The sequence below is a fragment of the Brassica rapa genome, chromosome A07 (assembly GCF_000309985.2).
Source record: "Brassica rapa cultivar Chiifu-401-42 chromosome A07, CAAS_Brap_v3.01, whole genome shotgun sequence".
Lineage (NCBI taxonomy): Eukaryota > Viridiplantae > Streptophyta > Magnoliopsida > Brassicales > Brassicaceae > Brassica > Brassica rapa.
Genome location: NC_024801.2, coordinates 1,482,455 through 1,496,012, shown reverse-complemented (window position 1 = coordinate 1,496,012; position 13,558 = coordinate 1,482,455).

Genomic DNA, 13,558 nt, shown 5'->3' with positions numbered 1-13,558 from the left:
CGACTACAAGGCCAACTCCACCTAAATCTTCTCCTGCACTTAAGTTGCCGGATGTGCTTGGTTGTAGTGGGTCTTCCAGCTCAGAACTTCCCTGAACTCGGCCTCTCGGGTTGAGTCTTGTAACAGTAACCCATGGATCATCTCTGTTCCTTACCCGGGGGTACTTGATATAACAAACCTGATCGGCCTAAGAAGCAAGAATGAAAGGATCATAATATTGCAGCTTCCGTCTCGAATTTACTGATGTAACACCAAATGCATCTGTTCTCACACCTCGATCTGGAGTGTTGTCGCGCCAATCACAATAGAAAACAGTACAGCGCAATCCAACCATGCCCAAATACTTGATTTCCAAAATCTCATGTATGTGTCCGTAGTATACATCATCTCCTGATGCAGAACAAACACCAGCATCATAAGTCGTACTCGAACGTCTTCTCTTCTGAGTTGTGAATGCATATCCTCGAGTACAAAATCTCGGATATGACTTCACAACAAAGTTTGGTCCAACGACCATCTCGCGTATCCAATCGTCAAATGTTTCACCTCTGGCCAAACCAGCACTCACATAAGTAAACATCGATCCACCAAATTCTCTCTGCTTCATTTCTTCTAGTTCGTCCTCTGTGGCGTATCTATATTCGAACCGCTTTTCTGCCATAAAAATCCTCTCATATTGAAGAACATCTTCGCAGTTGGTGAGTAAATATGTTTGCAAATGACTGCGCTCCTGATCAGTAAGTCGACGGTCCTTTGGTTTTCCGCTAAGTCGTCCAACGTCTGTGAAAATGTCTGGAACCTTCCAATGATATGTTGCCTGTTCGCCTCTATCATCATGCCGAGCAGGTCTTCTGTTTTTGTTCTGAACTTCTGCTGGAAAGTAGTACTCGGCAAAGTTTGAAGTTTCTTCATTGATCATCTGTGCGACTATAGAACCTTCCACCCTACTTAAAATTTTCACCATCTTCTTCAAATGGAACATATACCGCTCATACAGATACATCCATCTATACTGCACAGGACCACCAAGTTCCAATTCTCTTACCAGGTGAATAACAAGATGCTCCATAACATCAAAAAATGAGGGAGGAAATATCTTCTCAAGGTTGCACTGAATCACAGCTATGTTAGTCTTCAAATTTTCAATACCTTCAAGAGTCACTGATCTTGTGCATAAATCGCGGAAGAAACCACTTATCCCTGCAATTGCTTCATGAACATTTCGTGGTAATAGCTCCTTGAAGGCAAACGGAAGGAGGCGCTGCGTCATTACATGGCAATCGTGGCTTTTCAAGCCAGTAAACTTTCCTTCCTTTCTGTCGATACAGTTACGCAAATTAGATACGTAATCGTCTGGAAATTCCACATCGTTTGAAATCCAATCAAAGAATGCATCATTTCCCGCTGCATCAAGTCGGTATATGGGAAAAAGGAGCCCTACAATTCTCATCAACATGAAGTTCTGAACGAGCACATATATCGACTAAATCCAGTCTTGACTTCAAATTATCCTTTGTTTTACCTTGAACATTAAGGATCGTGTTCATGAGATTGTCAAAAAAGTTCTTCTCAATATGCATGACATCTAAATTATGCCTTAGTAGATGATCCTCCCAGTATGGCAGATCCCAAAAAATACTTTTTTTGTGCCAGTTATGTAGGTCTCCAACACCATCTACCGGAAAACGCTCATGTCCACCGATGTCTGGCGTCCTTTCTGCACCAAAATCTCTAAGTTGTGTCTTCAAATCTTTCCCACGAATTTCCGGAGGTGGACTGTCAAACACCCTCTTGTTCTTCGTAAACAAATTCCTACTTCTACGATATGGATGATCTGGTGGTAGAAATCTCCTGTGACAGTCAAACCAACACGTTTTCCTTCCGTGTTTTAGTTGGAAAGCATCAGTGTTATCTTGACAATATGGACATGATAGCCTTCCATGCGTTGTTCATCCAGATAACATACCATATGCTGGAAAATCACTTATTGTCCACATTAGTACTGCCCGCATTTGAAAGTTTTCTTTATACGAAACATCGTATGTTTCAGCACCTTGAGCCCATAGTTGTTGCAACTCATATATTAGTGGCTGAAGAAACACATAAAGTGATCTCTTAGGATGCTCTGGTCCGGGAAAGAGAATCGAGAGAAACAAAAACTCTCGTCGCAAGCACAAGTTTGGGGGTAGGTTGTATGGTGTAAGAATGACTGGCCATAGAGAATACTGTCTTCCACTCTTGCCAAACGGGCTGAAACCATCAGTACATAATCCAAGGTAGACATTTCTTCTCTCATACGCAAAGTCGGGATACTTTGATTGGAAATGCTTCCACGCTTTTGCATCTGAAGGATGTCTGATCTCACCATCTGTTGAGTGCTCCGCATGCCATCTCATTGGTTGCGCTGTGCGTTCAGACAGATACAACCTCTGCAACCTTTCCGTCAAAGGCAAATACCACATCCTTTTATATGGCACTGGAACTCTTCCACTCGTATCTTTATAACGAGGCTTCCCACAAAATTTGCATGAAACCCGCTGTTCATCCGCCCTCCAATAAATCATGCAGTTGTCTCTGCATACATCTATTACCTGATACGATAAACCAAGACCAGCTACGAGTTTCTGAACCTCGTAGTATGAGCCAGGAGCTACATTATCTTCGGGTAGAATACCTTTTACATAATCAGCAATCGCATCCACACAGTCTTCAGCCAAATTATAATCTGTCTTAATGCCTATCAATCTTGTAGCAGATGATAAAGCTGAATGACCATCTCTGCAACCTTCGTACAATGGTTGCTTTCCAGCATCCAACATATCATAAAATCTCCTAGCTTCGGCATTGGGTAAATCTTCCCCTCTAAAATGATCATTTACCATCTGCTCAGTACCTACACCGTAATCTACATCCGTTCTAATTGGATCTTCTAATCTAACCGCTGGCTGAGGTTCGCTAGTACTACCATGTTCATAATCAGTTTCCCCATGATGATACCAAATTTTGTATCTTCGTGTAAACCCACTCAAATATAGATGAGTCCAAACATCCCACTGTTTAATAACTTTTTTATTTTTACAATTAGAGCAAGGACATCTTAACATACATGTTTTTGCTTCCGGTTGTCGGTGAACTAACCCATGAATTCGGTTATACCTTGTTGGTATTCTTCCGTAAGCAATCTCGTGTTCGGATCCAAATGAGGTCGATCGATCCAAGAACGAAAATAATTTGAAGAAGACATGTTTTTTATGAATCAAATTCGTGTGTAAAGAGAGTGAGAGGGAGGATGAAGATATGGAGTGAATGAAGAGGAAGAGGGGTGCTTGTATTTATAGTTGAAATCCTGCCGACAGACCGAGGAAATTCCGACGGAATTCCGATGCAAACGGCTAGTTCGTCGGAATTTCCTCGGAATTTTTAAAATCCCCCAACGGCTCTCTAACGTCTATAATATTTCCTCGGAATTCATCGGTTTTTTTCAAGGAATACAATTTTCCTCGGTATTCCGTAAGAATATTCCGACGGAATGGAATTTCCTCGGAATTCCGTCGGTATATTCCGAGGAAACCAAATTTTGTGTTTCCTCGGAATTTCTTCGGAAATTCCTCGGTATATTCCGAGGAATTCATTTTCCGTCAGAACGTCCGTCAGAATACCGCTGTTTTCTTGTAGTGAACCAAAAGTAGATACCCAAAATAAGTTTGTCTAAACCAACAAAGAAACCTCTTCCAAGAAAAAACAAGAGATCAAATGTACGTATCATCCAGTGAAATCTCCTCTTCTTCATTCATCTGCTTCATTTTCTGCACACACCATAAACATATTGTTAATTCTTACACCAGAGACAAAAGAAGAGAGCTTTTAAGTGTACAAAAATCCAAAGAGAACAAAGATTACGTACAGTAAGGAAAGTGTGGGGGTTAAGGAAGCTGGAAGATCCTAAGATAACTTCTCTGTCAAGCTTTTCTGTAAGTTTGTGGCAAGCCCTTAAGTGCAACATCCCAAAAATGTATCACAGACTAAACTGATTGATGATTCCTAAATCTGGTATACAAGTATTCACAGTACTTCAGATATTGTTGCCCCTCCTACTATAAAGACGAAAATTCGCTGTCCCTTTTTCTTGAATGCACTAGATGTTCGTCCAAGAACCGAGTCACTGAAACATACAGAGAGCTTAAATCTCGGTATGATATAAGTCAATGTTGATTACACCATATCATCCATAACATCCTTATTATCCTTGTATAAAATTTGTTACTTTTTGTCGTCTGTCATGCAGTTTTTAGAGTTGGCTTGATATAAACTGGTAACAGATTCAAGTTCTCAGAATACAAAGTGAAAAAAAGGAATGGAGTTACCTGAAATATCCATCATCAGAAATATGGCGTCTTGCCCAACTTGGTGTTCGTCTTGAATGAGGCAACACTGGACTCGCTGATAGAGATTGAGGGCTAGAGTAGAAGAGTGGCGTAACACCCACATTTTCCATACAAAATAATAAATAACAATCTCTGAAATTTTCATTTATTACTTTTCATAAGTTACTTCAACGCCATAAATCTAATAGTAAAATAAACACCCAGAAACACCGAACCAATACAAATCAGTCATGCTCGTTAGTGTCATCTGAAAGTGGGAAAGAATGAGGAATGAGAAACAGGAGAGTCACTCAATGAAATATGTGATGATAAACCGCAAACCACTGACTCAGTACATATCACTACGACTATGTAGGCCTAACTCTAACATGAAACAAATACGGTATCCAGTACACCTCACAGAGTAACAATAAATGTCTAATGCACTAGACAACTACAATCAATGTGCTAGTATTACATAGCCATTCTCTTCACCATGCATTCCTCTTAAGGATATATACACGTACAAAGCGCCGTTAGAGTTATCATGCATACCTGCGCGATGTTTACATAACAGCGCGATGTTTACATAATTCCATTCTCTTCACAAGTCTATACTAATAAAAGAGACCTTTTGAGGCTCCATAGAGTGTTTACATAAGCAAAAAACACTTTTTCCGAAAGATGACACGTGGCATAAAATATAGTTTTACTCTATACTAATAAAAGAGACCTTTTGAGGCTCCATAGAGTGTCCACATAAGCAAAAAAAAACTTCTCCCGAAAGATGACACGTGGCATAAAATATAGTTTTACATTTTAATATTACTAATTTTCGAAAATTATAAATAATATGTAAACATTCAACATAAAAAATGAAAAAACTACATTAAACATATGTAAGATTACCATTTTTCACTTGAAAAAAGACGGCTTATCTCCATAATGTAACATTACCGTTTTATAAAAAAAAAGACAAAAAATATTATATATAATTTCGAAAATAATAAATATATGTAAACATACAACATAAAAATGGAAATACTACATTAAACATATGTAAGATTACCATTTTACATTTTTATTTTAAAAAATAATATGTAAACATACAACATAAAAAATGGAAAAACAACATTAAACATATGTAAGATTACAATTTTTCACTAAAAAAAACGTCTTATCTCCATAATGTAACATTACTATTTTGAAAAAAAAACATTATATATAATTTCGAAAATAATAAATAATATGTAAACATACAACATAAAAATGGAAATACTACATTAAACATATGTAAGATTACCATTTTACATTTAAAAATAACAATAATATGTAAACGCACAACATAAAAAAAAAGGAAAAGCTACATTAAACATATGTAAGATTATCATTTTTCACTAAAAAAAGGGCTTATCTCCATAATGTAATATTACCATTTTATAAAAAAATAAAAAAAACATAAATATAACTATTTGACTATTTGTCCAAGTTCTTCTATTAAACATTGCCGTTTTACATTAAAAATGAAAAATACATTAAGATTTAAACATATATCTTAAAATATAAAATATAGATATTAACAAAATATAAAGTTTAAGAAAGAGAAATACACAATATATAGAAAAATAAATAATAAGTAAATATTATAAATATATAAATCTATACTAATAAAAGATACCTTTTGAGGCTCCATAGAGCGTCCACATAAGCAAAAAAAACTTCTTCCGAAAGATGACACGTGACATAAAATATAGCTTTATATTTTAATATTACTAATTTTCGAAAATTATAAATAATATGCAAACATACAACATAAAAATGAAAAAACTACATTAAACATATGTAAGATTACCATTTTTCACTTGAAAAAAAGACGGCTTATCTCTAAAATGTAACATTACCGTTTTATAAAAAAAAAGTAAAAAAACATTATATATAATTTCAAAAATAATAAATATATGTAAACATACAACATAAAAATGGAAATACTACATTAAACATATGTAAGATTACTATTTTACATTTTTATTTTTAAAAAAAATATGTAAACATACAACATAAAAAATGGAAAAACAACATTAAACATATGTAAGATTACCATTTTTCACTAAAAAAAGACGGCTTATCTCCATAATGTAACATTACTATTTTGTAAAAAAAACATTATATATAATTTCGAAAATAATAAATAATATGTAAACATAAAACATAAAAAAATAGAAATACTACATTAAACATATGTAAGATTACCATTTTACATTTAAAAATAACAATTATATGTAAACATACAACATAAAAAAATGGAAAAACTACATTAAAGATATTTAAGATTACCATTTTTCACTAAAAAAAACGGCTTATCTCCATAATGTAACATTACCATTTTATAAAAAAAAAAAAACATAAATATAACTATTTGACTATTTGTCCAAGTTCTTCTATTAAACATTGCCGTTTTACATTAAAAATAGAAAAATACATTAAGATTTAAACATATATCTTAAAATATAAAATATAGATATTAACAAAATATAAAGTATAAGAAAGAAAAATACACAATATATAGAAAAATAAATAATAAGTAAATATTATAAATATATAAATATACGAATTATATATACAATAATTAGTAAATGCATAATTTTTAAAAAATGGAAAGAGTACATTAAATAAAATGTACATCTATCTTAAAATGGTAGTAAATTATATAAAAATGGAAATACCACATTAAACAAAAAAAAAATATAGTTTTACATCAAGAAAGTCTCTATAAAACTCATTATTCCATCAACATCAACCTCACACTATCAAGGAAAATTTCAAAGCACTCGAGCAAAAAAATGGTTCAACCATCAACTCTTGCCATCCCAAAAACCTTTAATGACCTTGAAGGAGATTTTTTATAACAACGAACTTTTTGTTAGGTGGATTCATTGTTGGGAAACCCGCAACTTCCAAAAGCCAAACTTATTCATGGGAATTGAATTGCTTTTCATAGACTCAAAGATATTCTTACAAATTAAAATTAATCTAATCTATAATTTTATTGTTAATATTCATACTAACTCTTTCATGATCAAACAATTACAGTTAATAACCATTCAAGCGTTTATCCCGAAACATTTCCTTCCTCGCCGAATCAGGTATTGGTTCATGTTTGTTTAGTATTGTTTTTCATTGTTGGGAAACCCGCAACTTCCAAAAGCCAAACTTATTCATGGAAATTGAATTGCTTTTCATAGACTCAAAGATATTCTTACAAATTTAAATTAATCTAATCCATAATTTTATTGTTAATATTCATACTAATTCTTTCATGATCAAACCATTACAGTTAATAATCATTCAAGCGTTTATCCCGAAACACTTCCTTCCTCGCCGAATCAGGTATTGGTTCATGTTGGTTTAGTACTGTTTTTGGTTTATTAACCGGTTTAGGATGGTCCTATTGTAAATATAATTTAAGTTGGTTTAGCATATATTATGCTTATAATACCTTAAATTAAATAATAGTAATATTATGCTTAAAATATAATTTTAGAGGGTTTTCAAATATAGTTTACAGAACATTATAGGTGATGAATTTAATTTATTAAATTCATTTATTACTTAAAACTAAGTTTTTTAAAAAACATACTGAGTTATAAATATCAATTATGGATTGGTGAGTATAACATGAAGACAAAACTATAAATATTTGATTTTCAAGATAAAAAATTCAGCTTTTATTCAGTTACTCAATATATAATATCTTGAATTATTTTTTAAAAAATATACATAATTTATATATATAGATTAATCTTCCAAACTTAAACTATTATATTATATATGAATGATGTTTTTAAATAAAAATAATTTCTGATTTAAAAAAAAATAAAAACAACAAATAGTTATTTTCAAATAATGGAAGTAATTTACATTATACTATCATTTAACAAGTATTAGATATGTTTTGATATATCATTATTTTCTATATCCAGAAAACAATAAATTGTTAAACATCAATATTATCTAGGTTAAGTATACGAACAACACAAATTCAAACATCAAAAAATATTTACATAAACATTATAATACAATAATTTAATCAAAAAATACAATTCAAAAAAACAATATTCAAAAGAATAGTTATATACTTAATATTTGAAAATCAAAGGTATTTTTGCTAAAATTGTACTTACCTGACCAAGGAGATCGACCATCTTTTTACGGATCGATCGATTGTTGAGCATGTGGTCGATCCGAAAATACTCTGCAGTTTAATTAAATATCTAAAACATTTATTCCAACACTCAACATATAGTTTTGCTAAATATGATAACTAGATAGCCAACAAAATTACAAAAAGATATTTAAATAGTAAAAAATATGTTAATTTAACGTGTTAAATTTTAAAAATAAATTTTAATTATGACCTAAATATAAATAATTTAACAACTTAAATTAGAAAAAAAAAAAAAATCCCGGGCGTAGCCCGGGTTAATCCCTAGTTTCTTAAATGGGTTCTCATTGTGAACTCATATCTAATAAACTCTTAATATAAGGGCAGGGTCAAACTACTATATACAAACTTTGAAAGAAAACGTGTTTGCCAAGATCATCTACATGAAATATTAGGAGCCACGGTTTTCTCAAATGCATTTGCAAAGACCAATTTCAAAGCAATAAAACCTGATAACGAAATTAAAATTTCAAGCAATCATTTCAAACAAATCATATACAATTTGAATTGAAATGATCAAATTATGTGTATCGTTATATTTGTAAGGATTACAAACGCAATTTAGGATTGATATGATGATGACAACCAATACGAATACATACGATTCCTTACAAAGTATTTGAGAAACACAAGAAAGTGTCATTTTCGGGTTTAAAGCATAAAGGGTGTACTATGATAGCTCTAAATAATAGTAGCACTTCTGCTGAGACATTCTTGTGGTGTACCATTCATACAATGATGTGAGTATGAAACATTGCATTATTATTGACATATGAATTATGAACTGTACAAAGTTTTTGAGGATAGTGTCATGTTTTCAATCTATCATGTTTTATTGCTTTTTATTGTAAACATGGACACTTATCAGAGCAATAAATGTTCCATATCTCAGGCTTAACACGATGGAACATATATTCCTGACATTAAGAATCTCCTCTTATGCTTCGCCAGCACCCAATAAAGACCACTTAGTGCATTACTAATGACCACTGGAGAAGATCCATATGGACATTGTAGACGTGCTGGAGATGGTCATACACTTTAAGAGAAGCAGACTTTAGGAGAAACAAATATATAGGTGTCTTCTCCACCTAGGGTGTCTGTTCAGACTTGAAGAGAAGCAGTGAGTATGTTATACAGACCAAAAGACAATGTGAGTTGATGATTTTCGCTTTGTCTGAGACAACTGTGTTAATCATATATGGTTAATTCTGTCTGACAGTTTCAAGTTCGTGACATGGAATATTGGGTAAATTTTGAAGCAAAAGTATCCCAAAATTGTTTTTTTTTTTTTTAAGTATGTGAATCTTCATTAAATCAATAATGATACAAGGAGATGCACGGTTTTGGAAGATCAAATCCTAAGTATCTAGGAAGCTAATGAAAGCAATTGTGTTGTAAAGAGCCACAAAAAAAGTTAAAAAAGACTCTCTAGAACAATGAAGGTCTAATCTTAATCCATAAGAACAAGATTAAAGCTTAGCTAGTTTGCAGAAAGCATAACAACCATTAAGCTACAGGAGATCTCAACTTAGTCTCATTGTCGGAACCTGCAACGAGAGAAGAGATCAGTAGAGCAGACAACCGGAGAACAGTCTGAGGCACCGCAGACCATCCCAAAGGCGACTCCAACTGGCGGACAGGCGAAGCAGGGGTGACCAAGCCCTGGTCCGGCCATCGCAACCGTCGAGGTCCACTCCAGACGTTGTACACACTCCACAAAGATAACAAACCAGGTCCCTGTGAGTCCATCCCAACACGAAGAAACCAGTAAAATAAGCACCGGTGAGTACTAGCTGTTAGGAAGCGGAGGTTAATACGGCAGAACTCCGGTCCCCACAACATTCTTCTATAGCTTTGTATACGGAGGAGTTGGAGACTCCCATCAACAGGCGGAAGGAAAGAAGGCACATCCCTTAACCAGAGACAGAACAGAGCAAGGCACCAAACCCATGACCATCTCACGTCAAAGAAAACAAACCGTAGCTTACCAACACGCCATGGAGGCTGTCATGAAAACTGGATGGAGAAGAAGTCCCCAGCGAAGGCCTCAGCTTCACCTTTTCATCTTAGACCGAAGGCTAGATGGGGAAATTCTGACTAGAGCAGTCGACAGCTGAGACGTGGGAGGACAGAGTAGGTAGAACACACCGGAGAAGATGAGGCAGCGACGCTCAACCACTCCGACAGACCTCCAAAACAGATCTGACCCATATCTGGTTCAAGTCAAACCCTAGATCTACAAAAACGTCGGTGCCTCCTGCTTAGATCCGACCACCAACGACCTCGCCACCACTCCAGAGTTGCTGAGTACACACTCAGAAACCGCTTTGGTTCACCGGATCCGGCCGCAACCCGATGAAGAACCAGAGATGATATGCAAAGAGGAGAAAAGAACGACAGATCTTAGCAGGGGAGGAGGCTGGACACGGGAGCGTTTTGGGGGTGGCGACCGACGGGTAGAGACCATCCGTCGGCCACCGGAAGAAGAAACAATTGGAGCGGCGAAGAGAAGAAGAGTTCGAGGGAGAGAGAAAAGAGAGAAAAAATCTCTCACCTCTCTCTAACTTTTTCTTCAGTTTCTCCCAAAATTGTTTGTTTTCGAGCAAAACAATAGCACAATAAATTTTCACCTCGATTTAGGATATGTTCATTATATTCTGTTTTCAGGCTGATGTTTTATTCTTTTCTTTTTAATCGGAAGAATAAAGCAGTGAGTATGTTTTGCATACCAAAAGACTGCGAGATTATGTGATTTTCTTGGTCTGTTCATGTGTTTACTTTTGATAAAATCAGTGACGTAGAATATTAGCAAAGCGTGTTTGTAGAGGTTTATTGTAAAGGAAATATGTTGATACAAAAACTATTTTTATGTATTGACCCGTGAGATGTCATAAATGGGAACGTGTTAGTGTTAAACTGTTAATCATACAAATTTGGGCTGAGCAGCTTTCTCCAAACAACACGTTAGCACTTTAAAGTTTAATTCATTGTGAGACTGACACGAACACATTTATTAAAATGTTTCTCTTTTAATATATAAGAGATTCATCACTAAGGGCCTGACTGGTTCAAACGCAGCGGTTTCTAGCGGGAGTTTGTGGATGCGGACGGCTGCGGTTTCTAGCGGTTTTAAGAGATTTGTACGACTGGTACTGTGGTTAAAAATTGGTGCGTTTGCGGGTGACTTATGACTGGTTAACTACCAAATGCAGTAACAGTCAAATAATAAATTAACAATATTTACATTTAATATAATTATAAAAATATCAAAATCATAAAATTATAATAAATATAAAATTCATATTTAGAAAGTTATAATTTTAATTTTTGAAAATTTATTGAAATTGTTTTTACTATAAAACTTTATAATATTAACTAAAATATAATAGATATATTTTAACATTTTCATAATTTCAATTTTAAATTTTTTATTAAATATTTTTACTTTTGTATATATATTGTTTAAAAAAAAAGAAAAAGATTTTACCCTCCCGCAACCGCCCGCAACCGCAAACGCTAGCTGGAGTCAGCTTTTGAATTTATGAGATTCGAAGCGGTTTGAAGCGGTTTATAGCGATTTGAGTGATTGTTGCAAACCGCCGACAACCGCTACCAACCGCAAAAGCTGCGTTTGCGGGTGGTAGCCTGAAAACCAATCGCCCCCAAAGACTACCCTAACGACATATATTAATTTGAAACCCTAGTATTATCTTTTCCTTTTCCATCAAGATAATATTTAAAACTTTGTGAATAAGAAGTCATGTCACTCAAATATTTATCTATACTATTAAAACAGAATCTCTAATAAAATTATACCCTCAGTTTTAGACTTATTTACAAAATCATGTCACTCATATATTTATGGCTAATTAACAGTATTAATTATCAAAAGATATTTAGGGATACTATCAATCCAAAAATAACCATAGATACAATATGATTTAGGTTTTTTGTATCCAAAACACCCAAATATATCCATAAATAACTAAAATAAATAATATATTTGATTTATAATTTTAATATTAAGTATTAATATTATTATAAGTATAATTATAACAAATATATGCAGTAGAACCTCTATAAATTAATACTCGATAAATTAATAATCTCTATAAATTAATAAATTTTGTCGGCCTCAACTTGGGCCAGTTCAAAATTTGACACAAATCGATAAAATAATAAGATAATATTTTTTTATAAAGTTATATGTAAATATATGGTCCCATTAAAATTATAAATTAATAATTTATATGTATACATATTTTATATAAATCAGAACCTATTATTATATTATTATTTTTATATTCACAATGGAATTATCTTTATATTTTCTTACCACTTAATATATTTTTGATGAGATTTAGTAATATTATGTTTAAAACCACATTTAAGTTCTATGCAATATATATTATATACACCGAAAAATATAATAAAATTAATATAAGTGTAAAATTTCAAAGAATAACAATTAATGTATATACACTAAAATCAATATATTTTTCTTATATTAGAATAAATATATCTTAAAATATAAGAAAATCTAAATAAGGAAACTTTTTTAAATTAATATCTCTATAAATTAATAAAATTCTAAAGTCTCAACATTATTAATTTATAGAGATTCTACTGTATATATATTTTATATTCGGTTATGTACGGATATCCATTCAATTCCCAGTATGGGTTCGTATCGATTTTTGGGGTTTCGAAAAATAGACCCTTTCAGATATTTAGGCCGGATCTTAGCAGAATCAATATCTGATTTTTAGGTCAGTTCTGGATTAGTTTTTCGGATGTGGACATTATTCCCAAATCACATTATTCCCAAATCCTATATCAGACTATCAAAAATTAAAACACATGATTTATAATTGAAAATTCTTTTTTTCAGTGGAATTTTTTAAAAAAAAAAATCTGCGCTTTCAAATCTCGGATCAAAATCTAGTAAGGTATTATTATGTTGCTCAAA